Consider the following 26,668-nt stretch of genomic DNA (forward strand, 5'->3'; position numbering starts at 1 on the left):
AATGGCGAGGCGGAGAGCAGTTGGTGATCTTTTCCCACACAGCATGAAGAAGAGAGTCCTAATGCCCTGTCAACACAGCCCTTCCTGTAATTTAGACACCTGAGCCAATAATCGCCTCATTGTCTAATCCAGTTTGCATTGTGATTCTGTCACTTGCAACCAAAGAATGCTGCTGCGATAAATGAATCGATGTATGCCAAACGCCTGGACCAGTGCCTGGGTCACAGCAGACGCGCAGTGTTGTTAATTCCCTTCAGGCTACCCCTGTGATTTCAGCCTTCTTTGCCTTCTCCCTTCCCATCTCAGGCAGAGATGTCCTTCCTCCTGGCAAGGCCACCTCCACTCCCCTCCACTCAGAACCCTGCTCCTTCACATCCAGAGGTCGTGCTCATCTTGTAGGAAATAAGGAACCTCTACAAACAAGGTCTATGCTGACTCATCTCTGTGCTCAGCACCCAGTATGTGCCCAAAATGCCTGTCTTGGTGGCAGAGTCAGAGCTGAATAGAATGAAGCTTAAGGCTCCTTATAAACTGAAGGGAACTCCATAAAACGTGTAAAAAGGGAAGGGTTGCCTGTATGTAAGGGATTGTGATTGTGGTTTTATTAGCCAAATAGATAACCCTCATCATGAAAGGAGCCTTTCTGGAGTGATGGATGGCTCTGAGGCCCCAGAGGGACGTGGGTATTTCTCAAGGCCTCCAGTCAAACAAGTTAACTGCATAACATTTTTCTCTCCATAGCAACTGGCCGGGCCTCCTCTGCCGGCCCCAGCACCTGTGCCTCTGGAAGACCATCAGCCTTCTGCAGCCCGCCATCTGCTGGGCATATTCACTCACACTGCCCAACCCCATCTTCAGGACGAGAAAGGACCAGCTTGGAAAGTGGCATGAGGGGGAATCCACAGTCCACAAATGGGCCAGACCATGGGCCTCCTGCAGCACTCTGCTCAGCACTGCCTGGCCTCTGTCATCCTCCAGCAGACCCAGGGAGTGGGCTCCCCCAGTGAGACCGAGGAAGAGGGTGTGGGAGCCTCCTCAGTACCAGATGCTGAGAACTGTCATTGTCACAATGATGCAAAGGCAGGTCATCTCCGCCCCGTTGTGCAGATGAGAAAACTGAGAGGGTCAATGAGGCGAACGGACCAACCCAAAGTCACAGTCTAGCAAGTGGCAGGGTCCCCCGGACTTGTCTGCTGCCCCAGCCTGTGTTCTTCCATCCTCATGATCCTACTTCCTTTCCAGCTCCCTACATCATGGATGAACATAGCAGGACTAGAAGCAAGAGTGGTGGGGGCTGGGCATCCCACAGGGAGGGAGGGGTCTCAGCAGGTCCCTCCTTCTGTTCCTAGGCTCCATCTAAAGAATGACCATGGAGCCTGGGACGACAGACACCCTAACCCCACAGAAGGCCTCCATGGGTTGGCAACCAAGAACTGCAATAGAAACAATCTTGCAACAACCATTATTCTGCTGGTTTTATGCAAGAGGAACTTGAGGCACTGAGAGGTCACCTGAGGCCTAAGCAATTTGATTCACTCCTCCACATCACGCCAGGGTGATGACCTCAGCTGCCGCCAGGACCCGGGCCTATAAGATAAGCAGGTCAAGCAGGCTGGACATAAATGCCAGGTATATGGATTGTGAATAGAGGAGACCACGGCAAATGGAAAGGATGGCTGTCTAAGGGGAGCAGTCATCAGTGGCCAACCACTTTGCTACCACGCCCAGGAAGCTGGGAATGAGGGCCTAAGCTTGCCAGATCTTCCAGTTTTGCAAGAGAAATTAGGATCCAGACTTTTAAGCAAAACCTGATTTTTGGAAACAGACTCAAATTTTTAAAAAATGTTATCAGGCTAAATAAAACATTGGCTGCCCAAATCTGGCCCGTTAGTTACCAGTCTGCCTCCACCCTACCATATATGGTATTTCTACTTTTCTCATTAAATCCACAGACCAGCTCCTATAAGGCAAATAATCAACATCCCCATTTAACAGACTCAAAGGAAGGAAAGAGACTTGCCCACAGTCATTCAGCTGATAAGTACCAAAACTGGAATCTGTGCTTTCTGCCAGGCCGTGAACCAGCCAGTCAATGCCAGATTGCTCACCCAGATGGTGAAAGCCTGACATGGGTGGTTTCCCATATCCCTGGTGTTGTCATTCAGTTCTGCATGTGGGGTAAGTGCTGAAGCTCTGATGTAGCACCCAGAGATGCTACTCCCCAGCGTGGTTCCTTCAGCACCGGATTTCACTCCTACTTAGGCTCAGCTGATTTTGTCAGCCGTTTCCCCAGGGCCGTCACTGACTGATGGGGGAGACAGTAACCTCGGGGAGCCTGAAGTCAGGGTCACTGAGAAAATGGTAAGTACACCAGGTGGCCAAGTGCCCCAGTTAAAACAGAAACAATGGGAGCCCAATTCTCCATCCAGAACCCGAGCTTCTGCTTCTGAGAATGGTTCCCCTTGACTGAGCCTGGATGTTAAAACCATCTGGTCCAACTTTGTTTTATGAACTTTATTATAAACTTACAAGAGGATGTGAGCTGAATGCTAGTTCAATTAGGAGAATTTGTAACTTGTTGAACCCGGTGATCAAACCTGAAAGAAGGTCTCTGGCGACCAGCCGCAGTTCTGGCCTCAACTTTGACCTGTACAATATTTTTATTAATGACCTAGTTGAAAATATAAAATGCCTGTTTACCAAATTTGTAGTTGAATTTAAAAAAACAAAAAAAAAAGATAGACAGATTGCAAAAACATCAACAGGAACCAGATGGCTCTAGACAGGCTGGACTGATGGGCTGAAGCTAATAAGATAAAAGAAAACAGAGATAAATGTCAGGTCCTGAACTTGGCTTCAAAACAATAACTGCTCAAGGACAGGACTGAGGTGGGCAGGACAGTAATGGAACCTAGTAGCAGCAGGTGTTAATAAAATTTAGAGCTTTACTCAACACAATCAACACGGCTATCGCACTAAAAAAAGAGCCCAGGATGTTCATTACAGAATTATTTATAATAGCGTAGTGTTGGAAACAATCGAATTGTCTAGTTGGTATGGTTCATCTGTACAACTGACAACTATATACCCATTAAAAATAATGATGGCCTAAGACCATATGGAATGGATGCGAAAATATTATTAAATGAAAAATAGTAGGTTATACAGCAGTATGTGTTTGAGCCAATTCTTACGTTTAAAAAGGGATTCTTTGGGGTGCAGGGGGGAATATTGGAGAACAGTGTGTTTTCCCAGGACCCATCAGCTCCAAGTCAAGTGATTGTTTTCAATCTAGTTGTGGAGGGCACAGCTCACTGGCCCTTGTGGGGATTGAAACGGCAACCTTGGTGTTATGAGCACTGCGCTCTAACCAACAGAGCCAACCGGCTGCCCTAAAAAGGGATTTTTCAAAAAGCTGTGGAAATACACACACTAAAATGTGAACCTGGCAATTTCCGGGTGGTCTTAAGGGTTACTTGGGTGAGGGAGGAGGAGGAAGATCTCAGTAAGTGTGTAAAGTTTAGAAAGGTTTTAGAAAGCTAAGGCAATAGATATGCAGAATTCTAGCGTCTAAACAGTTGGAGAAAGAGGTCCTTCTGTCACATGGCACAACCTGGGGGCTTGAGCCTCGCTCCAGGTGCCTCCCTTTACAAAGGACAACTTAGGTGATAGATGGTGAAAGCAAACATTTTGAGTCCTTACCACGTGCCTGGAAGTGTGTTAAGTTCTTTTCATCAGTTATCTCATTCAGTAGTTCTACCAGTGTTTTCTCCATTTTACAGATGAGGTTCCGGGAGGCCAAGAAACTTGCCCAAGGTCACACAGTGAACAGCAGCACCAGAGTTTGCTGGGGACCTTAGACCCAAGGAAAGGAGGCTGCAAAGAAACAGACAGCTCCCCTGTAGATATTGTTAGAGCTGCCAAGCTCCCTGGGAATCCTCAATGGCAGGGCAGGCCAGCAGGGGTCCCTCGTCTTCTTAGGAGAAATTGGGAAGGCACCATGGGAGCTGAATGTTGGGGCCTTTGGGACTGAATTTCAGAACCCCAGACTCTGGAATTATGATCCTCAACTCATAGGTGAAGAAGGTTCAACTCTCAGGTTTGGAGAAACCAAAGAATATGATATTGGGTTGGGAGAGAAAACTAGGAAAGTTTAGAACTGGATGATGTAAAAAAATTAGTCACATCCCCCACCTCAACCCCGCCCGGCCCCTAGGAGACTCGGTTTCAGCTCCTTATCAAGAAACAGAGGACCTAAAAGATCTGTACCTCCTTGGGTGCCAGCCCATATTAGGTCAGCCAAAGGGTCTGACATACCTTAGGAAAATCTCCATTTGGGGAGGAAAGCCTGTGGCAGCTGGCCAGAGAGCAGATCAGCAGAGCAAGGCCACCTGCAGTCCTAGGAGAGGGGCAGGCAGCTCTAAGCACACCTTTCCCCCGGGAAAGCAAGCACGCTGGGATGGGGGCTTTTAAATACCCGCTCCCTTCTTGAAAACACATGGGTTTTCTGGAGGAGGGAGAGACCTGTTCAACATGAACCCAGAGGGCAGAGCCAGCTTTTGTGTCAAAGGAACAAAAGAGGCACATGCACATGGCAGCTCCCAGCCGCTGATGTCCTGCAATGGAGTAGCACTGACTCAGAAATCTGAGTGATTTCTGAGTGGTGGTCTCCCTGGGGCAGATCTCCCAGTGGACATTGCATGGTCACTGGAGGGGCTTATACCCGAAACTTTGAAGGTATTGAGGGTCAGAACTTTGGGTTGGCTCGACATTTTTCTCCAGGTCCTTAGCACATACCTGTACTATAGTACACGCTCAAAAAAAAATTATCTATTGAATTAATTAACTAATCAGTGAGATGAAGGTTAGACCTGATTACCACTAAGGGCACTTTGGCAAAATGAATCTACAGTCTATGGAGAATTTGTAACCAATGTCGATCGGGTCCTGATTATTTTCATCATGACTCATTTTTTCCTATGTCCGTGCCCTCATTGAACCCACTGCAGTGCCAGTGGGCAGAGCACCCTGTACCCTTTTCAGGCCATGACATCTAACCCTGGTTGCTCCATCTTGAGGCCCCACGTAGCACCCCATGATGCCACCATGCCACTAGGCCACTTCACCAAGGCCTAGAAGTTGTTCATTTGGTTTTTTTCAAAATTTTACATTTACAATTGTAGGTAGCTTCAAACTCAAGTATTCAAATATTTGTTCATTTTCCTTCTTGGTTATTTCCTCGGAGTCTACTTTGCAAAAGGAAATCATTTGATGTCTTTGCCCAGTTGGTGACTAGCTCCTTTGACAGATTTGGGGCCTTAAACTCGAGTTCTTCCAGCCACTATGCATTATAATGATTTCCTCGTCCCACAGCAAGCGGACAATGGACCAAGAACCTTCTAATTCAGACACGTAGTTGTACTAGAACATCCCAGAGATGCCTTAGGATGGAAGATCCACAGGGTTGTTCTTCAACTCATTTCTATCATATCTGAGTCACAAGAGCCAGGACAGATGTCCTCCCCCTTCACACATCCTTTCCTGAAGCTCTTCCAATATAACACCACAGTCTGGGAGATGTCTCCTGGCACAAATCAGTTCTCCTGCAGTCCATTGTTTATTTCCTTCCTCCTTATAGTTTGTCAGCGGTGGGAGGATGTGGGAAGATTGTAAAACAAGACACGCAGGCATTTGGACTTCTGTGAGAGGGCTCAGTTCAGATAGTGATGTGTATAGACCTCAGACACCTCATCGGGAAAAGTGAGCATAAAACTGTCATGTCTGGGTTTCCTAGCCCACTGCAGTCACACCTGACTCTGCCCAGCAGAGTAACTTGGCCAAAAACCTAACCGGTTTCCTGGCACTTCCAAGCCCTCTGGCAAGACAGACCGATTTCTAGGACCACCAGCAGGGTGCGCATGCGTGCCCCTCCTTCCCCAGCTACCCAAAGTCAGCTAGTAGCATGGCCTTTCTTGCTTGCTAGTTTAAAGGCCGCATAATAGAACCCACAAGGTGCCGGAATGTGCTGTGCGGGCGTCTGTGTACTGATGGATTGCGTGCATTTCCCAGCAGATGGGATCGTTACACATGGGGACAGACCCCCCTCCACGCTGAGGCAGTGAGCTCACGGTGCTACTCATGCCCTGCCTTCCCCTTCATGATACCTTCTCAGGTATTTTGCTTCATTACAATTTGTCACGCAAAAGGTTTTTCTTGCAGTATATTCTGGGCTAATTTTAGAAATTTGTTTTCACCTTCCGACATTGATTCCTGGGGCAGCTTGCAAGCTGCCTGGAACGAAAAATCAATGGTGACAGCTGCGGAGTGGGACCGGTTCTTCATTAACCTGGAGTTCCAAGCAGCCCCAGCCCTGTCTCCTCCCTCAGGGCTAGCCCTAGGCGAAACTGGGTAGCCAGTAAGTTTTTCTTTGGTGGCCTTGGCCTTTCTGTTCTGAGCCCTTTCGATCTGCCTGCTCTCCCTTTCTCCTTTCCCAATACTTACCCCACCAAGAGGGGGAGGAGAGAAGAAGTCAGCAAGATCCACTGAGTGTTGCACATACACCAGGCACGAGGCAAGGCAGTTTACGTGCGTGATCCCATAGAAGCCTACCGATCACTCTCAGAGGCTGGTATCACCCCCACTTCACAGAAGAGGAAACTGAAGCACAAAGGGATCAAGAAACAAGCCTAGTGTCACATAGCTAACAAGGAGGACCTGGGACCAGAGCCTCTGTGACTCCAAGGCCCATATTATAGCCATTGCGAGCCATTACGCGGATCACCACCACAGAGCGGAAATCTAAGAGCAGGTGTTTGGGGAGCAGCATCCCCCAGGGACACAGCAAGTGTACTTTGCCCTGCATCCTGCCACCCCTGCTCAGCTGAAGGCTCTGCTGAGTTCTACACACAGGAACTGGCCCTAATGAAGTCTCCAGGGACATCAGGCTGTGGTCCTGAGCCCAACTCCACCCCAGGGAGGTGGCAGAAGGGGCCAAGGAAGTTCTAATTGAGAATTCACAGATCCCAAAGTTCTGGACCAAAGGTCATCCACAAGATGTGCAGCAAAAAGTAGATGCTGGAGACCTTTGAAATGAGTTTTTAAAAAAATCAAGGCAGAAACAGAGGCAGTACATTCTTGAGTGGAGATGGAGGTAATGCTAAAGAAAGTGTAGATCAGTCGTGTGGGCACAAGTACAGTGCAAGCCACATATCTAATGGTCAATTTCCTACCAGTCACATTTTTAAAGGTAAAACGAAACAGGTGAAAATTAATATTAATAATATATTTATTTATCCCAACAGATTTCAAATGTTATGTCAGCAGGGGATCAATATAAAAATTTATTAATGAGATGTTTACCCTTTTTCTTGTATGAATGCTTTGAAGTCCCATGTGTATTTTACACTTATAGGACATCTGAGTTTGGACTGGCCAATTTTAGGTACTCGATAGTCACATGTGACTTAGTAGCTACTATATTGTATAGTGTAAGGCTAGATCCACGGTTTTTTAAGTATGTTCCATGGAACTTAGCACTCCTCAGAGATGTTCCAAGGGTTCCCTAAATGTTTGCTTGTCGTTTCATTTATATGGATTTTAATTCTTTAAATTAATAATATACATTTTTAAAAAATCACACTTAGATGTCCCATCTCAAATTTTAACACATTGAAGGGGATCCATAGGAAACCTTGTATTTATATTTGAAATAAAATATTAATTCATCTTCTTATAGAATAAGCTTGTAGTAAGAAAACATCTTTTGGTCTGTTTTAAATATTAGTAATACGTTAGATTTCAATGAATAACAATAACAACCAACATTTATTACACCATATGCTAAGTGCTTTTATACAGGTATCAGCTCCTCAAATTCTCACAACAGTCTCACGACAGGTAACATTATTCCCTTCATTTGCACAGGAAGGTACCAAGACTGGGTTGTTCAACAACTTGCTCAAGGTGGCAAAAGGTAATGTCAAGATTCAAACTTAAAGGTGGCCAGTTAGCTCAGTTGGCTAGAGGTGGTGCTAATAACACCAAGGTTGCCGGTTTGATCCCCACATGGGCCACTGTGAGCTGCACCCTTCTTAAACAAAACAAAACAACAACAACAAAAAAGAGATTCAAATCCAACACTGGCTGTCTAACTTCTGAATCAAAGTTCTTTAAGAATAAGCTACAATTAAAAACAAAACAAGATTTTCCAGTCAAGTTGGTGGAGTAGGTAAACACTGTGCTTACCTCCTCTCATGACCACATCAAAATTACAACTAAACTACAGAACAACCATCACTGAGAATCACCTGAAGTCTAGCTGAACTGAAGTCCTACAACTAAGGACATATAGAAGAAGCCACCTTGAGACTGTTAGGAGGGGCAGAGACACAGAATAGGCTGGTCCCACACCTGTGTGTGCCCATTAAAAATTGGAAGGGATATCATGGCTGTGGAGGTCCTCCCTCCCCCAGGAGGGAGGATCCCCAGGCCAGGGTTCCAGTGCCAGGGAGAGAAGTCCCCATAACTTCTGGTTGTGAAAACCAATGGAGATTGTGGCTGAGTGAGATGGAGGGCAGCAGGAGTCCCAGGCGCTCCTACTAAAGGGCCCATGCATGGACTTACTCACTGATGGACTCACTCACTCTGAGCTCCAGCACTGGGGCAGCAGCTAGAAAAGCACCAGGGACATATGGGGAGGAACTGAGTTATCTGGCCTCAGGATGAGGGCTGAAGGGGCAGCTTTCTCTTGGACAGATGAGCTGGCAAAAGCAAGTTTCTTTGTTGAGCCCTCCCTGCTCCCAGCATGCATACATAAGTGATCACCATATCTGAGTCTCCATCAGCCTTGCTAACACCATTGGCTCTGCCCTGGTGATTCTGAGACCACACCCCACCCAACTTTTGGGCATACCCAAGCAGTTTCCAGTGGCTTTTTCATACAAACCGCCTGCCTTGGCTCATGCTGCAGACTTTCCTAAAGTCTCTCAAATATTCACAAAACCCAGACAAAGAGCATCTGGCTTCAGCATATTCCATACCTCTGGCTGAGCAGCCCCAAGTGCGGCACCAACGACAGCCAGCCTTGGTTTACAGCGTGGCCTTTCAAGGCACCTCCAAGCACAATGCAGGCAGTGGCCATCAGCAGATTGCTTTGTGGCTCATGCCAGGAGGCCCCAAGCAGGGCCTCCTGACAGGCTGCAGCTGAACTCGGACTGCAGTGGGTCCCCTCCTAGGTGGCTCTGGGGCTGGCACACCCAGTGGCCAGCTTTGACTGAGCCAGAGCATCACCAGGGCACCTCCAAGGACAACACACTCAAAGGGCAGACTGGGCAAGCACCAGAGCCCTGCTAAAGTGAATCCTTCTCCATAGGGTCAGCCCCTGCAGTACAGTTCCTCCATTGTTGTCACAGCCACTCCTCACAACCAATGAGCCTGAGGGTCAGTCCCTCCCATTGACATGCAACCAGCAATCAAGGCTCAACTACAACAGGAGAGCACACACAACCCACAGAAGGGACAAACCCAGAGCATACAGCTTTGGTGACCAGAGAGAGTGAGTGACTGGGACCCACAGGACACCTTCTACATAAGGCCACTCTACCAATACTGAGAGACATAGCAGCCCTACCTAATACATACACAAGGAGGCAAACAAAATGGGGAGATAAAGAAACATGTCCCAAATTTAAAAAAAAAACAAAAAAAAAAAAAACAGAACAAAGCTTTAGAAAAGAACTAAACAAAATGAAGACAAGCAATTTACCAGAAGCAGAGTTCAAAACACTGGTTATAAGGATGCTCAGTGATCTCAGGGAGAATTTCAACAAAGAGAAAGGAAATATGAAAACGGAGATAGAAAACATAAAAAAGAACCAGTTAGAAATAAAGAATACAATAACTGAAATGAAGACTACATTACAGGGAATCAATAGATTAGATGGAGCAGAGGATCGAATCAATGATTTAGAAGATAAGGTAGCAGAAAACACCCAAACAGAATAGCAGAAAGAATCCAAAATATAAGGACAATTTAGGGGCCTCTGGGATAATATCAAAAGTATCAATATTCGCATTATAGGGTTACGAGAAGGTGAAAAGAGAGTGCAAGGAATTGAAAACCTACTTGAAGAAATAATGACAGAAAACTTCCCTAACCTGGCAAAGGAAATAGATATTCAAGCCCAGAAAGTGCAGAGTCCCAAAAAAGATGAACCCAAAGAGGCCCACACCAAGACATAGCATAATTAAACTGGCAAAAGTTAAAGACAAAGAAAGACTCTTAAAAGCAGCAAGAGAAAAGCAATTAGTTACCTACAAGGGAGTTCCCATAACTATCAGCTGATTTCTCAACAGTAACTTTGCAGGCCAGAGGGATTGGCAGGAAATATTCAAAGTGATGAAAATCAAGGAACTACAACCAAGATTACCTAGCAAAGCTATCATTCAGAATCGAAGGGCATATAAAGAGCTTCCCAGACAAGAAAAGGCTAAAGAAGTTTATCGTCAACAAACCAGTATTACGAGGAATTTTAGGGGATTTCTTTAAGATGAAAAAAATTAAAAGTATGAATAATAAAATGGCAATAACTACATATCTATCAACAATTATTTTCAATGTAAATGGATTAAATGTTCCAATCAAAAGATATAGGGTGGCTGAATGGATAAGAAAACAAGACCCATACATATGCTGCCTATAAGAGACTCACTTCAGATTGAAAGACACACACAGACTGAAAGTAAAGGAATAGAAAAAGTTATTTCATGAAAATGGAAACAAAAGGAAAATCTGGTGTAGCAATACTTATACCAGACAAAATAGACTTTAAACAAAGGCTATAACAAAAGACAAAGAAGAACCTAGTAATCCCACTTCTGGGTATTTATCCAAAGATTTTCAAATACTACTTTAAGGGGATATGTGCATGCATATGTTCATTGCAGCATTATCTACAATAGCCAAGATATGAAGGCAACCTGGGTGTCTCTGAATGGATGAATGGATAAAGAAGAGGTGGTACATATATGCAATGGAATATTACTCAGCCATAAAAAAGAATAAAATCTTGCCATCTGCAACAACACTGATGGACCTAGAGGGTATTGTTCTGAGTGTAGTAAGTCAGACAGAGAAAGACAAATTCCAGAGTGGACACGTGGCTCAGTTGGTTAGAACAGGAGCTCTGGGCAACGGGGCTGCCGATTCAATTCCCACGTGGGCCAGCGAGCTGCACCCTCCGCAACTAGAATGAAGTCAATGACCTCCCACTCAGCTCCCGGGTGACCAGATGGCTCAGTTGGCACGGGTTCTCAACCCCAAGGTTGCCGGTTCGACTCCCGCAAGAGATGGTAGGCTGTGCCCCCTGCAACTAACAACAGCAACTAGACCTGGAGCTGAGCTGTGCATGCCACAGCTAAGATTGAAAGGATAACAATTTGACTTGGAAAAGTCCTGAAAGTACACACTGTTCCCCAATAAAGTCCTATTCCCCTTCCCCAATAAAATCTTTAAAAGAAAGAAAGAAAGAAAAAGAGAGAGAGAAAAGACAAATGCCATATGATTTCACTTATAAGTGAAATCTAAAGAATAAAATAAACAAACAAACAAACAGGATAAAAGCAAACTCATAGATGCAGAGAACATTTTGATGATTGCTGGATGGGAGGGGTGTTGGGAGGGTGGAAGGGGAAGGGATTAAGAAGTGCAAATTGGTTGTTGCAGAGTAGCCATGGGGATGTAGGGTATAGCATAAGGAATATAGTCAGTAATGTTGTAATGACTGTCAGTTGTATTGGGTGGGAACTAGATTTATCAAGGTGATAGATGGAATTGGGGCTGGAGACAGGGTGAAAAAGGTGAAGGGATTAAGTACTAATTGATAGTTAGTACTTAAAATACAAAATAGTCATGGAGATGTCAAGTAAAGCATAGGGAATATAGTCAATGATATGGTGATAACTATGTATAGTGCCAGGTGGGTACTAGACTACTCAGGGGGATCACATCTTAAATTATGTAAATGTCTAACACTTTACACCTGAAATTAAGATAAAATAATATTGAATTTCAACTGTAATTGAAAATTTTTTAAATGTAGGGGAAGGTGAAGGGGAATAAGAGGTCAAATTTTCCAGGTATAAAACAAATAAGTCATGGGGATGCTATGCACAGCATAGGGAATACAGTCAATAATATTGTGATAGCATGGTAAGGTGTCAGATGGTTGCTGGACTTATCATGGTGACCACTCCTTTAGGTATATAAACGTTGAATAACTATGGTGTATACCTGAAACTAATATAATATTGTATGTTAGCTATATTTTAATAAAAATCTTAAAAAAAAAAAACACCATGTCAGTATAAATCCTGAGCCTTATCAAACTTCAGGCTACCTCCTATTGACTCCCCCTGCACCCTGACTCACAGCCTACATCACCCACCATTTCGTTGGACTCTTACACACATGCAAGCACACCACAGAGCATTCTGTTTAATTCAACATTTACTGACACTACTATGTATCAGTATTAGCTGTGTTCCCTTTATAGCCAAGATAATGCTCTTTAAATCCTGCTTAGCCCCCAACCATGGTGGGGAGGTTGAATTTTATCCTGTGAATCATATGGGTTTAAGCAAAGGAGGTGACAAGAAACATCAGATTTGCATTTTAGAAAGCTCATTCTGGTAGCTGCAGTGAAGGTAGTTTGGAGGGTTTTGGGACTGGAGAAAGGGTACCAGTTAGAAAACTGTTAGAAAACTGAGTAAATATGAAAGGGGGCCATGTATGAGAAAAGGAGACTGGGTCTTAGTGGTTGAGTAAATCACTGAGTGGGGGCAACACAGAGAAAGTTGAGGATGCTTCTGGTTTCTGGTTAAAGTAGTTGAGATAATGGTGGGACCATTAGCTAAAAGAGAAAGTACAAGAGGAAGATGTGGGTTAAAGGGAGGAAGTAGACGTGATGAGTTTAGATTTTTATATTGGGGTGACATTGTAATTTACTGCCCAACATCCTTTTAACCTCTCTTGCATCTGCCACGAAAATGGAGTCTAAGGAAGTCATTCTAGATCAAGGATGGGTCCTGACCCATATAAGTCAATCATGATAAGCCCAAAACACTTGCCAATAACTGGTTTGGAGCATGGATCTAAGCTCATGAGCATATAGCATTCACCTTGTGACTTTATTGATGTAGAGGCTATGTATAAGTTGACCCACTCAGACCATGGGAAAGCATCTTTCTTCAGCAGTTTTGGGAGAGGAACGCTCTCCCAATGAGAACAAAAACAGTCGTCCTGATTTCTACTGACAGCACTTCTCCAACTCAGGAGGCTGGGAATAGCAATTCTGAGAAAAGAGTATAATGGAGAGATTTAACAACCTGGACCCTAGATGAATTCATTGAGCCACTGGACCAAGACAGCCAGAAGCTCAGTCTATCCTCCTTTGTGAGTCAATACACTTCCTTATTGCTTAAGCCACTTTGAGTTGGGTTTTCTGCTACATACCTCTGTTACATAGCCACAAGCCTCCTAACTAATATGGATAAGTTGAATTGAAGTGACCCCGTACATGGAACTCCCTGGAGTTGCGCAAGGCAGCATCCCCAGGGTAACCTGTGGGACACTAAAAAAGAGGTACCCATGACTGATGACCCAGACTCTTCAATCTGAAGCTCAGGAAAGAGGCCAAGCTGGAGATACAGATCTGGTGTCATCAGATGGGATGTCAACTAAGAATGTAGATGAGACTGACCAAGGAAAAACCATGGAATGTGGAGAGAGGAGATGAGCAAGATCAAGGACAGAACCTTGGGAAATGCTAGCGCTGAAAGGGCTCTAAAGAAAACAAAGGAGAAGAAAAGTTCTGGCTATGGGGAGGAGACTGAAAGAATATGGCCACAGAAGTAGGGAAAGAAGAAAAATAAAGGAAGAAATGAGAGCGGAGGGATGAGGCAACTGCTAAATAGTGAAGAACACTATGGAAAGAGACATAGATAGGGACAAACGGGCAAATTAATTAAGGGGCAGGCTATGCTGCTTTAAGAATGAGACTATAAATTTGGTGGCTTAAATAAAATTGGAGTTCATTTGTCTCCCACATGACAGTTCAGAAGGAGAGACGGTCCAGAGCAGTAGAAAGTTCTTTTCCACTGGTCTCAAGGGATGCTGGTTTCTTCTGTCTGATTGCTCAGCCATTTCATAATGCCTTGCCTTTGTCCATACCATGTTTCCCTGAAAATAAGACCTAGCCGGACAATCAGCTCTAATGCATCTTTTGGAGCAAAAATTAATATAAGACCCAGTATTATATTATATTATATTATATTATATTATATTATTATATTAATCGGGTCTTATAGTAAAATAAGATTGGGTCTTATATTAATTTTTGCTCCAAAATATGCATTAGAGCTGATTGTCTGGCTAGGTCTTATTTCAGGGAAACACGGTATAACCACAGCTGGTTCATCACTGGCACTTCCAAGTTCCAGCCCATGGAAAAGAGTTTCCCTTTCCAGTGTTCAGTGCGAACAGCTTCCATATATGGAAGTGATCTGGATAGAAGTTGCACACATCCTTTTGGCAAGAAACACATGGCCACACATAGCTGCAAGGGAGGCTGAGAGAATTCAGACATTTGGGGACACTTAGCAAGCTCTGGCACTGGGTTCTAGGAAGTTGTTGCAGGTATTACAGGCAACTAGCCCTCTACTCCTCAAGTTTGTCACCTCGGCTTATCTGTATTAATACCATAATCAAGTCAAATGGACGATCTTATCAAAAAGGTCTGAGAATCTAATGTATGCATGGTGACTATAGTTGATAGTACTGTACTGTATAATTAAATTTGCTAAGACAGTAGCTCTTAAACATTCTCATTAAAAAGGTAAATACGTGAGGTGATGGCTGTGTTAATTAACTCCATTAAGGGAATCTTTTCACAATATATTCACACATCAAATCACATTGTACACTTTATAGTATCATTTTATTTGCCAATTATACCTTGATAAAGTTGGGAGGGAAACTTAGAAGGGGTAAGAAGAAAATTTTTAAACTATAATTCAGAGGGAGAAAATGGATCATCTTAAGACTACCGTGAAGAATTTCAGGCTCACAGCACTATAGCCGCCACTCCTTTGCCCACTAAGCAGACGACCTTGCAGCCCAGCCATTCCTGCACGACCTGCAGGCTCTGTCCAGCCCCTCCCTGCTTAGCTCTGGGAATGTACACTGGACCCAGGCAGAAAGGGACATTGTCACAGTCAGGTGCTTGGCATTATGTAGGTCATGATTCCCCTTTTTATTTTTAATCTCCTGACCACTGACTCTCTCCTCAAAATTCCTTCCCTTGGACTGGCCTCCACTTAAAACTATCCCTTTGTTTCTCTCCCTTTCACCTATACAACCATCCACTTGTTGAAACCCCCTGCAATCTGACATCTACCCCTTCACTCAGCTGAACCCGTCACTGAGGTTATTTAATGGTTTTTTTTCCTCAGCCCTCTTCCTCCTCCACCTGGCTCGGTCTCATTAGACACAATTGACCACCCCTTCCTTGAAACTCTACTTCTCTTGTCTGCTATGAAGTGTCACTCCACACACCTGCCCTCCACCTTCTCCATCTCTTAGTCCTGGCTCAGTGTCTTTACTTCTGTGACTCCTCAAAGACAGACAAAGATTGATGTAACTTCTATATAGAGAAGTCACCCTGCTAGCTTGGTATAGTGGGAAAGAACTAATCTGGGCTCAAATCTCAGATTTGCCACTTATTTGCTCTGTGACTTTGGCAAGTTACTTAACATCTGAGTTTGTTTCCTCCCAGGAAAAACAGGGATACAAATACCCCTCTTTTAGGCTTTGTACTATCAGGAAAGGCAACTGCTTAATAAACAACTCTCCAAAACTCAGTGGCTTAACAAACATGATGTTACAGTCCAGTGAAGGGGTGGCGGGGGCTACTATACAAAATTATGTAGGAATTCGGTCCAGTGGCTCCACCATCCCCTAAGGCTCAGAGTCCCCCACTAGATTTTCTGTTTCAGCAGACCACATGGGAAAAGAGTAAGCAAGTCTATAGAAGATTGTGTGTGATATTTTTAGGGGACAGACATAAAAGTGGCATTTATTACTCTTACCCACATTCCATTGGCCAGAACTCAGTCACATGACTCAACCTAATAGCAAAGGAGGTTGGGAAATGTAGTTCCAGAAGAAAGGAGAACGGTCATTTGATGAACATATAGTATCCTCTCTATTACAGGATTGCTGTGAAGATGGAAATAATAGAAGTGACTCCTGTGAACTTTCTGGAACATAGTAGATTCTATATGAATAGTAGCCATTAATGGCGATTTTTGTACTGTTTGCAAACTTTCCCAAATGTTTAAGTCTGTACAAAGGCTGAGATAAATAGGGACTGAAGGAGCAGACAGAAACAAGGAGGGAAGCAACGGTGGTAGACAGAAATGGAAGTGCAGGCCAGGTCTGGGGTATAGAGTTGTAGTAAGAGCAGGCAAGGGTGGGCAGGGGGCTCCACAGGAAACAGGGTCCCAGTGGGCTGAGCGGTACCTCTGATTTCCTGACCAGCCCTGGCTCCCACCTGAGCCAGAACCAGCTTACAAAGATCTGAGTTTCCTTGGAAACCATTTCTCTGGCCCTCTGCACGATATCAGCCAAGTTGGTTGTAATCAAACCCCCACGGGGCAGAGATGAGCTCTCAAACTGCCATCCTGGGGTTCTATCCAAATTGCTTGCATTCCTATTTAAATTGGTAATTTCCCCATGAGTGCTCCCTCTGCCCATCCTGAGATGTGTTGGGAAGAGGAAGTTCTGGACACGCACCCAGACACAGGCAGGGTCCCTGGGAGTGCCTCCAAGCAGTCCTGAGTCCTCTGGCAAACCTAGGCCCAGGACAGCCACACCAGGCCAGGCCCCTGTCCTGGGCCCCTCAGGACCTCAGAGGGAACAGCGCAGACATTAGCAGTGGAGAAGGGCCTACACGGGCCGCAGTGCGGGACTCCAGGGGTAGTGGGCACAGCTGTCCAGACTGAATCTGGGGGAGGCGGAATGACGGTTGTATCTTTTGCGGATACACACTTTCCAAGGAAAAGGAATGGAGGCTGGGCCAGGGAACCAATCTTAAAGTACTCAGAGCCAAGGCAACAGGAGTAGGGAGAGTGGGGCAGTCCCAGAGTGTTAGGCAGAAAGATTCCAGGAAGTTCTGAAGCCATTCACCTCCACTGTCTTGGTCAACAGCCAGCCCAGTCCCCCAGTGGGACAACCGAAAAGGAGACTGGACCCTGGTCCTCTTTACTTGCAGTACGCGCAAAAGGACAAACACTCACAGACATACGCTAGCTAGCTACATACACACATTTGTACACACGTACATACGTATTGGAGATATCTGTGTGTATCTATATAGATAGACACATACGTGTGTACAGAAATGTCATGCGTCCTGAGCCCTCCAGGCACAGCAAGCGCGCTCATGCTCAGGGTGGACGTAGGGTCAGGCTGCAGCACACCGTGCACAACTACATGTGGATGGCCTCTGTGCACACTGGCACAGTCCCACCCCCATTACGGCACGATCACTGACCCACGTGTGTCTTCAGACACATACATGTGAGACTAAGAAGAAGGGAGAACCACCGTTAGATGGACCCTGCTTCACAGGGGCAGTTTTAGATTGCAAATTACTAGATAGATTCAAGGACATGTGACTACACTGAGTCTAATCCAACTGCACCTGAAAGTCTAATCTGGACATGGATACAAAAGCAGGTGGGGAGCACCTGGGTGGGACAAGGTGGGACCTTCCTGGGTGAAGCAGGTTCCCAGACTGCAGTAGGGATCAGCAGCCAGGAACTGCCGCTGGGGCAGGGGGCCTTACTGCCAAAGGTGAAGCTGGATGTCAAGGCCTTATCCCAGTGGAGAAGAACAGATAAAACCAGGAACCAGTCATGGGCCTGGGCACCTACATTTGGGGGAGTGACTGGGCTTGTGAGCCTGGGTGCCCAGGGTCCCCCACTCTCAGATACTGTATTCAGGGAAGCACAACTGTACCCCACCCCTGCTATGCTGGGCTCCTCACTCAGAGCCAGGCTGCTCAGGGTGAGCTCAGGGGACTCAACAGGCAGGGTCTGCAGGCTCTATCCGGATCTAGAGCTGAGGAGACTGGGGGAAGACAGACCCCAACTTCGAGCCAGCCAGACCCCAGACTCTTATTCCCTATGCTGCCAAGAAGATAACTAGAAGACCCGTCCTCCACCTCCAGAAGCTGCCCTCAGGGCCTTACCTCCACCCACCTATAAGGTCTTGGTCACGCACGCTCCTGGTCTCTCCTCCCACTGCTGGGAGCTGGGAGCTGAGCTGCACAACTGAGGGATGGGGAGCAGGTGTTGTGTTCTGACGCCCTGAGTGGCTGTCCCCACCACTTTTCCTCTAGCCCCCAGCACTGAGAAGAGTCCCACAGAACTTCACAGCCCACCCGCTCCTTTCTAAGAAGACAGGAGTCGGGAGAAGAAATGAGAACTCCAGCAGGGAGGGCACAACCAGCTCTTTGCAGCTGCCACTCTCTATATCTTCTGGCAGTCTGCTACTGGGAGAAAAGACAGGCAGGTGAAATTTCAGACACTCGGAGTTTCCTACCGCTCAGACTTTCTCTCTCTCTCTCTCTCTCCCTTTCCCTCCCTTCCCTCTGCTACTCTCTCTACTCTCTCTGACTGGAACATCCTTCCACCTCCTTGTTTCTCAGAAAACTCTTATTTAACGTTTAAAACCCTGTTCAGGTAGCCCCTCTTCTATGAAATCTTTCCCTGGCACTTGCCCTGTCTGACGAATAATTCATTCCTTCCTCTGGGCTACCTGCATCATAGCATGTGTTACGTTATTCATATCGGGGTGTCTGTCTCCTACTTGACTATGACCTCCTTGAGGGTAGGAGCTGTGTGCTACTTGTCTCTGTATCCCCAGCACCACCTCAGGGGCTGACACAACACGTCCAGGAGAAACAATGTAATCTAACAGTAAAGACAGTGGGCCCTGGAAATAAGCCATACCTGAGTCTGAATCCCAACTCTACCTCTTTTAGCTGTGGGACTTGGACAAGTTGTTTCAACTCTCTAAGCCTCAGTTGGCCTGAATGCGAAATGGGAAAAAATAATCACTATCTCATGGATTATCATGAATAAGTGATATAATGAAAATTGAGACATTATGAGCCCAGAACCAGGCACATTAATTCCCTGTGTTATTATCCCATGAGCACCTACCCAGTCGACTCTTCGCTGAAAGGTCGTAATGACTCTTATACAGCTCTTTCCTCTAGAAAATCTCACCAGCAAATGAACACAATTAAGTGTGGTGAGTTCCATGACAGGATAGTGGTGCTCTGGAACCCAGAGAAGGAACTACTGATTTTAGTGGCCATGTATGTGTTCCAGGGGTTACATTCATTGGCTTTGGTGTCAGAAAGTCCCAAGTTCAAATCCTGCCTCTGACAGTAACTAGCTGTGTGAACTTAGGGAAGTAATTTAAACACTCAGAAACTCTGAAATGTATGGAAATTTAATTCTACAATAATACAAAATGATATTTGTCAGGGGATGAGCAGGAAGACTTCCCAGAGAAGGTGACATCAGACCTTGACAAATGCATAAGAGTTTTCTAGGTGGAAAAGGGAAGACAGGGCATTTCCAAAAGAAGGAGCAGCAAGTTCAAAAGCTCATGAGCCCAAAGGGGCAACAGGCAGTGTGGTGATTCTAGATCACATTGTACGAAGGGAAAGTGGCAGAAGAGGACCTAGAAAGAAAGGCAAGAGCCAGGTTGGGACAGACATGGAAAGTCATGCTGAGTGGTTCCTCCCAATGACAAGAGTCCCTCATCTACGATGTGTCTCACATGTCCCCAGGGGCTCAACAGACAATTATAGGGAAGACAAATAAATGAGTTAGTGGCACCGAGACCCTGACCTCACCCCTTCCTCTCTGCTGGAACTCCAATTCTGCCGTGAATTAGCTACAAGGTCTTGGGCAACTCACATAACCTCTCTGAGCCTTGTTTTCATCTGAAAATTGGAAAGAGGCCAGGCAGAGTCATCATGCCCTCTCAGGAGGTTGTCCTGAGGGATAAATGAGTACTTGCCATCAGTGCTTGCCACAGTGGGCTCTCAAGTTCTTGGTCATGATTTCTCTCTCTGAAAGTAACTCTTGAAAACGAATGACTTACTCCATCACAACATCTTCATGCCAAACCCCATTCTAGGAAACTCTCATAGATTATTATTATTTCATTTGGTCTTCCAATATTCCCATTAGGAAGACTTTCTGATCCCATTTACAGGTAACAAGCTCAACGAGGTTACGTGATGTGCCCACCTGTGTACCTAAGTCACACAGCTAGTCAGAGTCAGAGCCAGGACCAGAACCCCAGCTTTTCTCACTCCAAAACTTGCCACCGCATTGAAGATTTTTTTGAAGCCATAAAAAAAATTTTCTTTTTTTTTTTTAATAAAACATGACACTGATGGAAACCCAAATTTATAAAACAATGAAAAGCAAAGCTTCTCTTGATAAAGCGGGAGCAGGGGTGCAGTATCCCCGGCTCACTTTTCTTGGTGCCCCACTCACCCACCCAGCCACCCACGTCCCACTGATCCCTGGTGCTCCAAGGAGCACAGCCTCAAACCAGGGCACTCCACTCCCTCCCATCGAAGCCCACAGCCACGAATTTACACAAAACTTAAACCCACCGATAGGTCCAACATCAGAAAACAACTCCTGTGCTCTGCAGCTCATAGAATAAAAATATTCCTTCTGATCCCCCTCCAGTCTCCTGAAAAGGCAGGGTTACAAATCTTAATATTACTCCTGCTAAGGTGCCTGAAGTTCCCTCGATGTCTGTTCCAGCCTGCTAGTCTTTTGAACTTGAGACGTTCTAAGCACCCCGTAGTCAACTTAATAATTCGGGGAGACGTGAAAGGTGATCAGGCAGGAGTCAGCCAGCTCTCCTCCACAGAAAATCTGGATGGGCTGGACGCTCTCCCCAAGGGCTCCTCTCTAGGGATGGCTGCTTGAATCAAAGAGTTAGGGGTCGTGGAAAATTCATTTGCAGCCACAATAGGATCCTGTTAGCAAGCTGTCCTGGGGATGGGAGGTGGAGCAGCCCACCTATATCTCTATCAGAAGCTGTGTCCTTGGCTACTTAATAACCAGCTCTGCTTGGCTTAGCACTATCAGAGCTTGGAATTGAGTTTTGTCTCAAGGCTTCATGGCTCAAAAACCGTGTCAGAAACAGGCTGCTCCCCTGCCCTCTAGCTGAGGACAAACCACTGCAGTTGGAGCTTAAGCAAGTCCCTACTGCCCTCTGGCCTTCTTGTGGCCCTGCCTCCCTTCCTGAGAAGACGGAGGAGCCAGAGGAGGGCTCACCCTCCCTCCACTGGACAATCCCCACAGCCTCACCTCCATATCAGAGAAGAACGGGCCCTCCTCCCGCCCAAGGGCAGCATTGCAGTCTAGTTCCAACCTCTTCACACCTCCTCAAGGATGTGCCCCAAAACCTCTCCCTTGACTCTGGCACAGAACAGGCTCAAGATTGCCCCATGCTAACAGCAGCCCTCCCAGGGTGGCCCCCAGTTTGCACCAGGGAGATCTGCATTCAAGTTCAGGCTTTGTCATTACCAGCGGTGTGACCTTGAGCCAGTCATTTCATCTCTGCATCTCAGTTTCCACATCTGTAAAGTCGAAATGCTAGTCCTTGTCCAGAGAAAGGAATGTTGTTAAAATGAGACAGTTGTGCCTGGAAAGTGCTTAGCACAGTGCCTGTCCCTTCATCACTCAAGGAAATGTAGCCGTTATTGTAAGTATTAGCTCACTAGCCCATCAAGATAAGGGTCTAGCTCTCTTCTTCCCTGCACTAGCAGACTTCTTATAATTCCGAAGCACTCAACACCCCTCTACACCTTAGCCCATTTCAGACAGTGCCCTGTCCTCATACCTCTCACCCAGGTCCCCAATGATGCCTGGTGACCTCATTCAATGGCTTCTTCCCAGCTGCTAATTGAGACACTTATTGCTAGTGCTACCTGTCTTTTGTCCTCAAATTCTCTCCTCCTTTGGCGTCACAGTTCACTCTCGTGATTCTCCTCCAACCTTTATGAACATGCCCTCCTTTCTGACCCCCCTAGATCAATGACTGCACGTGAGAATCATCTGGGAAGTTTAAAATACCAGTCCCTGGCCCTACCCTCCGATGACTGTCATTCAATTGGTCTTGGGAAGGCCCAAGTGTTGTAAGTACAACTGGCTTGAGAACCACAGCCCTGAAGGAAGAATATGCCCTGGGCCTTTCCTTTTGTTGATATTTTCAGCTTACAGAAAAAGAAAGAAACTAACAGTTCATGTGTCTTGCAGGAATAGGCTTTACCGGTCCAAAGGAGTTTGGCAGCTCCACAGATATCAGGACTCAGCTCATGCTACGGCTCATGGCACAAAACAGTTGCTTGGCCTTCACATCCTCATTCCAGCAAGCAGGAAGGAGAAAGGAGCAACGAGTGGTAACGGCATGCAGGGATCACTTCCCCTCCGTCCTCACCAAACGCCACGTAGCACATGGCCACACCCAACCTCGTGGGAGGTTGGGAAGTATAGCCTTATTCCAGGTGGCTGTGTCCAGCTAAAAGTGGGCGATTCTGATTACTGAGGATGAAGAGAGTGGCTTTCTGTGTTGCCCTCTTCGCTCTCCACATCCTATCGTAGAGCAATCCTAACCTTAACCACTGCACCTGAGCATTCTCCCCCCAGCCCCAACAGGGGCCCCACAGATGCATTATGTTCAATGAGAACTCGTCTTAGTAGACACATGAGGCGACAGGGGCTCTTGAGATTAAAGACCTGGCTGTAACACTCGAGTGACCATGGATACATGCCTTAGCCTTGTGAGCCTTTGTTTCTTATCTGTAAAATAAGGTAAGGAACATAATTTACAAGTTGTTGGGAAGATCAAACAGTTGGCTTACTTGAAACACCTGGTATAGTGCCTTATATACAATAGGAGCTCAGTACACATTGATTTCCTTTTTTTCCTTTTTTCTTCCTACTCTAGAACCATTCCCTTCTCCATTCTGTGCTGCCTCCCTCCCCCCACTGAACTGGTATATATTTGACCATCGACCCTGAGGACAAAACCCCAGATGTGGCACTGATCTTATATCTCCTTGTCAGGATCATATGTCAGATGGGGGAGGGGGGAAGAAGAGAGGAAGGAGGAGAAATGTCCTCTACAGAAACGGAGCTGATTTTCCTATCCATTCACTTCCCAGGAAATAGGACCATTCCTCAAGAACTAACCAACCTAGTGGCTTGAAATCCTTCTATCTGATCTGCACCCCCGCCTTTACCTCAGGGAAAATCTTTTCTCCTCACTCTTTTGTTAGGACTCATGGCTGTAAGGTTGGAGGACAGATGCTGTGTCGGCCAAAGTCAAAGTATAGCCAACATATAGGTCACAGTTCTCCCGGTTTGAACGGCCCAATATCCTCAACTTTGACTGAGCCTGGACGCAGTCACAGATCATTCCAGACCCAGCCACAGACTGCCGTAGGTGAACTTCCCTCCACCTTTGCTACTCAAAGTGTCGGACCCAGTAGCATCGCTATGACCTGGAAACTTGTGGGAAATGCAGAATCCCTGGCCCTCCTTGAGACACACTAAATCCGAATCTGTATTAATACCTTAAAAATACGTGTGTCTTAGGTACAGGTAGAGCCACAGCACACTTAAACTTCCAGGTCTTATCTCCTCTCCTTTCAGGAGAGAAATAATTGACACGAATGGAGGGGCGTTCTGCCCTGCATCTCCCCTTTCCTTCATCTCACCTTCCCAGTAACCCAGCATCCACGAGGTGACCCCTGGTGTCCTCAGCAGGACTCTGAGCTCCTGTTCTCCCAGTCATAACTTACTCCATCCGCTGAGCCAGTCTCCTCCAACTGGCATGCCTGGCAATGAGCACAGCTGGTGTGGAAGCATTTGAATGACATGTTGTAAGTTTATTAGGAGGACTGGAAAGAAAGCATGTAAAATATCTTCTTCAGGGATGGTCAAGATCATACATCTGGTAATAATAATACTACCGTTTATTGGCTATGTGCCACGTTTCAGGTACCCTGAGCATACCGGAGCCTCCGTTTCATCACCAACACCTGACATACAGCTCCAGCATAGAGTGGGTCTTACAATGTGAGTTCAACCTGATTCTCAACTCAGTGGAAGGAAAGATGATCAAGTCCAGAATTGGCCAATGAAGAGAGGAGAGTAGAGACAGGGGCTATGAGCCCAGATATAAGGACAGGTAAACCAGGACCAGTTTGATGAACAAGGGAAGATACCAGGTTGGCATGAACAGAAGACATGCAGAGAAGTGGATGACACGACAGAAGGATGGGGGAGGCCAGTGGTGGACCTTGAAGGCCAAGCTAAGAAGTTTGGGTTTATGCTGAAGGCAATAGGAAACCACGGCGGCTTTGGATCAGGAAGTATTATGTTAGTGCAAACGTAATTGCGGTTTTTCATATTTTAACCTTTTAAACCGCAATACTCTTGCACAAACTAATAGAAGAGAGGCACAAAGTACAGGAAAAGACTAATCGAGGGCAGTCCTGCAATAGGAAAGAGGAGGGAATGGATCAAGAGGTATTGCTGGCGTAAAATGTATAGCACTTGTTGACCAAAGGGATGTGAAAAGAAGGACGATGAAGGATCAGTTTGACAATAATGATGGTGAAATCAGGTGACAGGCAAGGCAGCCCAAAGGTGGCATCTTCGTCCAAGTAAGAAGTGATGGGTTTTGGCTTAGAACTCCATTCCTTCATCCAATCAGTATTTCTTGAGTGTCTGTGCTAAATACTGCATGGGGCTCTGAGTATATCATGGTGTGCCAAGCAGTTGTCTGTCCCTATGAAAGGTACAGCCTGTGGATAGAATGACGCTGAGGATCTATGGGACATCCAGGCTAGAGATATCCAGGAGGCAATTCGGAGAGAAGCCAGGGCTGGAGAAGGTTTTGGAATCATTCATTCTCCCAACTGCCCTGGACATACATTTAGAAAGTGTCAGAGCTGGAGACATCATCAGGAGCTTTCTTCAGGCCCAGATTTCAACCTTGCATTTCCCCAGATATCCAGCCAAAGCCACTGCCACATCCGCTTCCTTCTGGCAGGGCTCTGCTCCAAGGTAAGTGTGGCAGAGGCAGCTCCCTTGGAGATGGATACCTTGCCCAGTGGACTGGGGCTCTGGCCTCTTGTTACATGCTGGTGGGAGTCGCATGATGGCAATCATCTGATCAGGGATCATGCTCTCAGCAGGGCTGAGCAGAGACACAGGCCAAAGAATCTGGACCAGGTAGACTAGTCTTAGTTATACTGTGATGTAGGTGAGGTTTGTCCTCAGCACTGCCCACCTTCACCCTCACACTTCCCTCCTTCTGTATATTCTGTTCCCTGCACTTCTCCAGAACTCCCCACTGTGCTAACTGGTCTCCATTGCCTCCACCCTTCTAAACTCAGACTCTTATCTCCCTCTCTACCCCCAACCAGCCCCTGTCTTCCAGCTCCCCACCCCCAGACTCACCAACACACTCCTGGCCTGTAAGCCCAATTAAGTCAACAATCCAGTTAATTAAATATGAACACTTAGTATAAGGATATATCATTTGGAGGTAAATTGCATGAATGATACTATGGGATTATATTTTTGTGTGCTCTAATTGTGTGGGTACAACTTATAATTTACTGTGGCTTTTCTGTGGTCAGTGGGTAATGGATGTTTTATCTCCTTTACAGAATTCAAAGGCTAATATAGTAGTATAATGATGTAGAAGTTTAAGGCCATCTCTCTCTTTTCTGACATTGGATAGTTAGAATTGCGATCTCCTGGCATTCATTTTTTGGGCAGAAGCAATCCCTAGGTAATACAGCACTCCACTGTAGAAACACAATCTTCTTTGTTGCCATCTGTTCTGTGATGTGGTTTCCAGGAATACACCATGGGAGGGACTCCCTTTCCTTCAAACCTACTCCTCCAGCGATTTTGTCAGCCTGATCAAAAGCCTTAAAAATATGCATTTTCTTTGACTCTTTAATTTTACTTCCGGAAACTAATTCTAAGGAAAATGTATATGCAAGGATGTTTATGGAGCACTGTTTAAAATAGCTACACAGAAAAATGGAAAGAACCTAGATGTAATGTATACACAGTGAGATGCTATGTGAGTTATTTACCTGATGTCTCTCAGCCTGAATCCACTCTTCCACATTCTATTCCATTGCCAGGGCCAGGACTCTGCACACTCTACTTCCAGGACCAGCTGGTTTCCTGTTAGGTTCCGGCAATAGGAGGTACTCAAGGAAGATTGGAAGGCAGGGCGAGAGAAGGGACTGAGTTCCTGTTTCTTCCTTTACTGCCAGCACACTCCAACAGCAGCAGCAGTTGGCTCCAGCCCCCACTTTCTTTCTGCACTTCCAACCCAGGCCTCCTCAGACTCCTCTGAGATGCCAGCAGCAGCTGGTGGCATCCCTTTTTCCAAGGTTTGAGCACCCTGAGCCCCTGCCTCCGAGCTCCTAGGTTTTAGTGTCCACCCCCCCATCTTTCCTTTTGCTCCTCT

Source organism: Rhinolophus ferrumequinum, chromosome 9 (assembly GCF_004115265.2).
Source record: "Rhinolophus ferrumequinum isolate MPI-CBG mRhiFer1 chromosome 9, mRhiFer1_v1.p, whole genome shotgun sequence".
In the NCBI taxonomy this organism is placed as follows: domain Eukaryota; kingdom Metazoa; phylum Chordata; class Mammalia; order Chiroptera; family Rhinolophidae; genus Rhinolophus; species Rhinolophus ferrumequinum.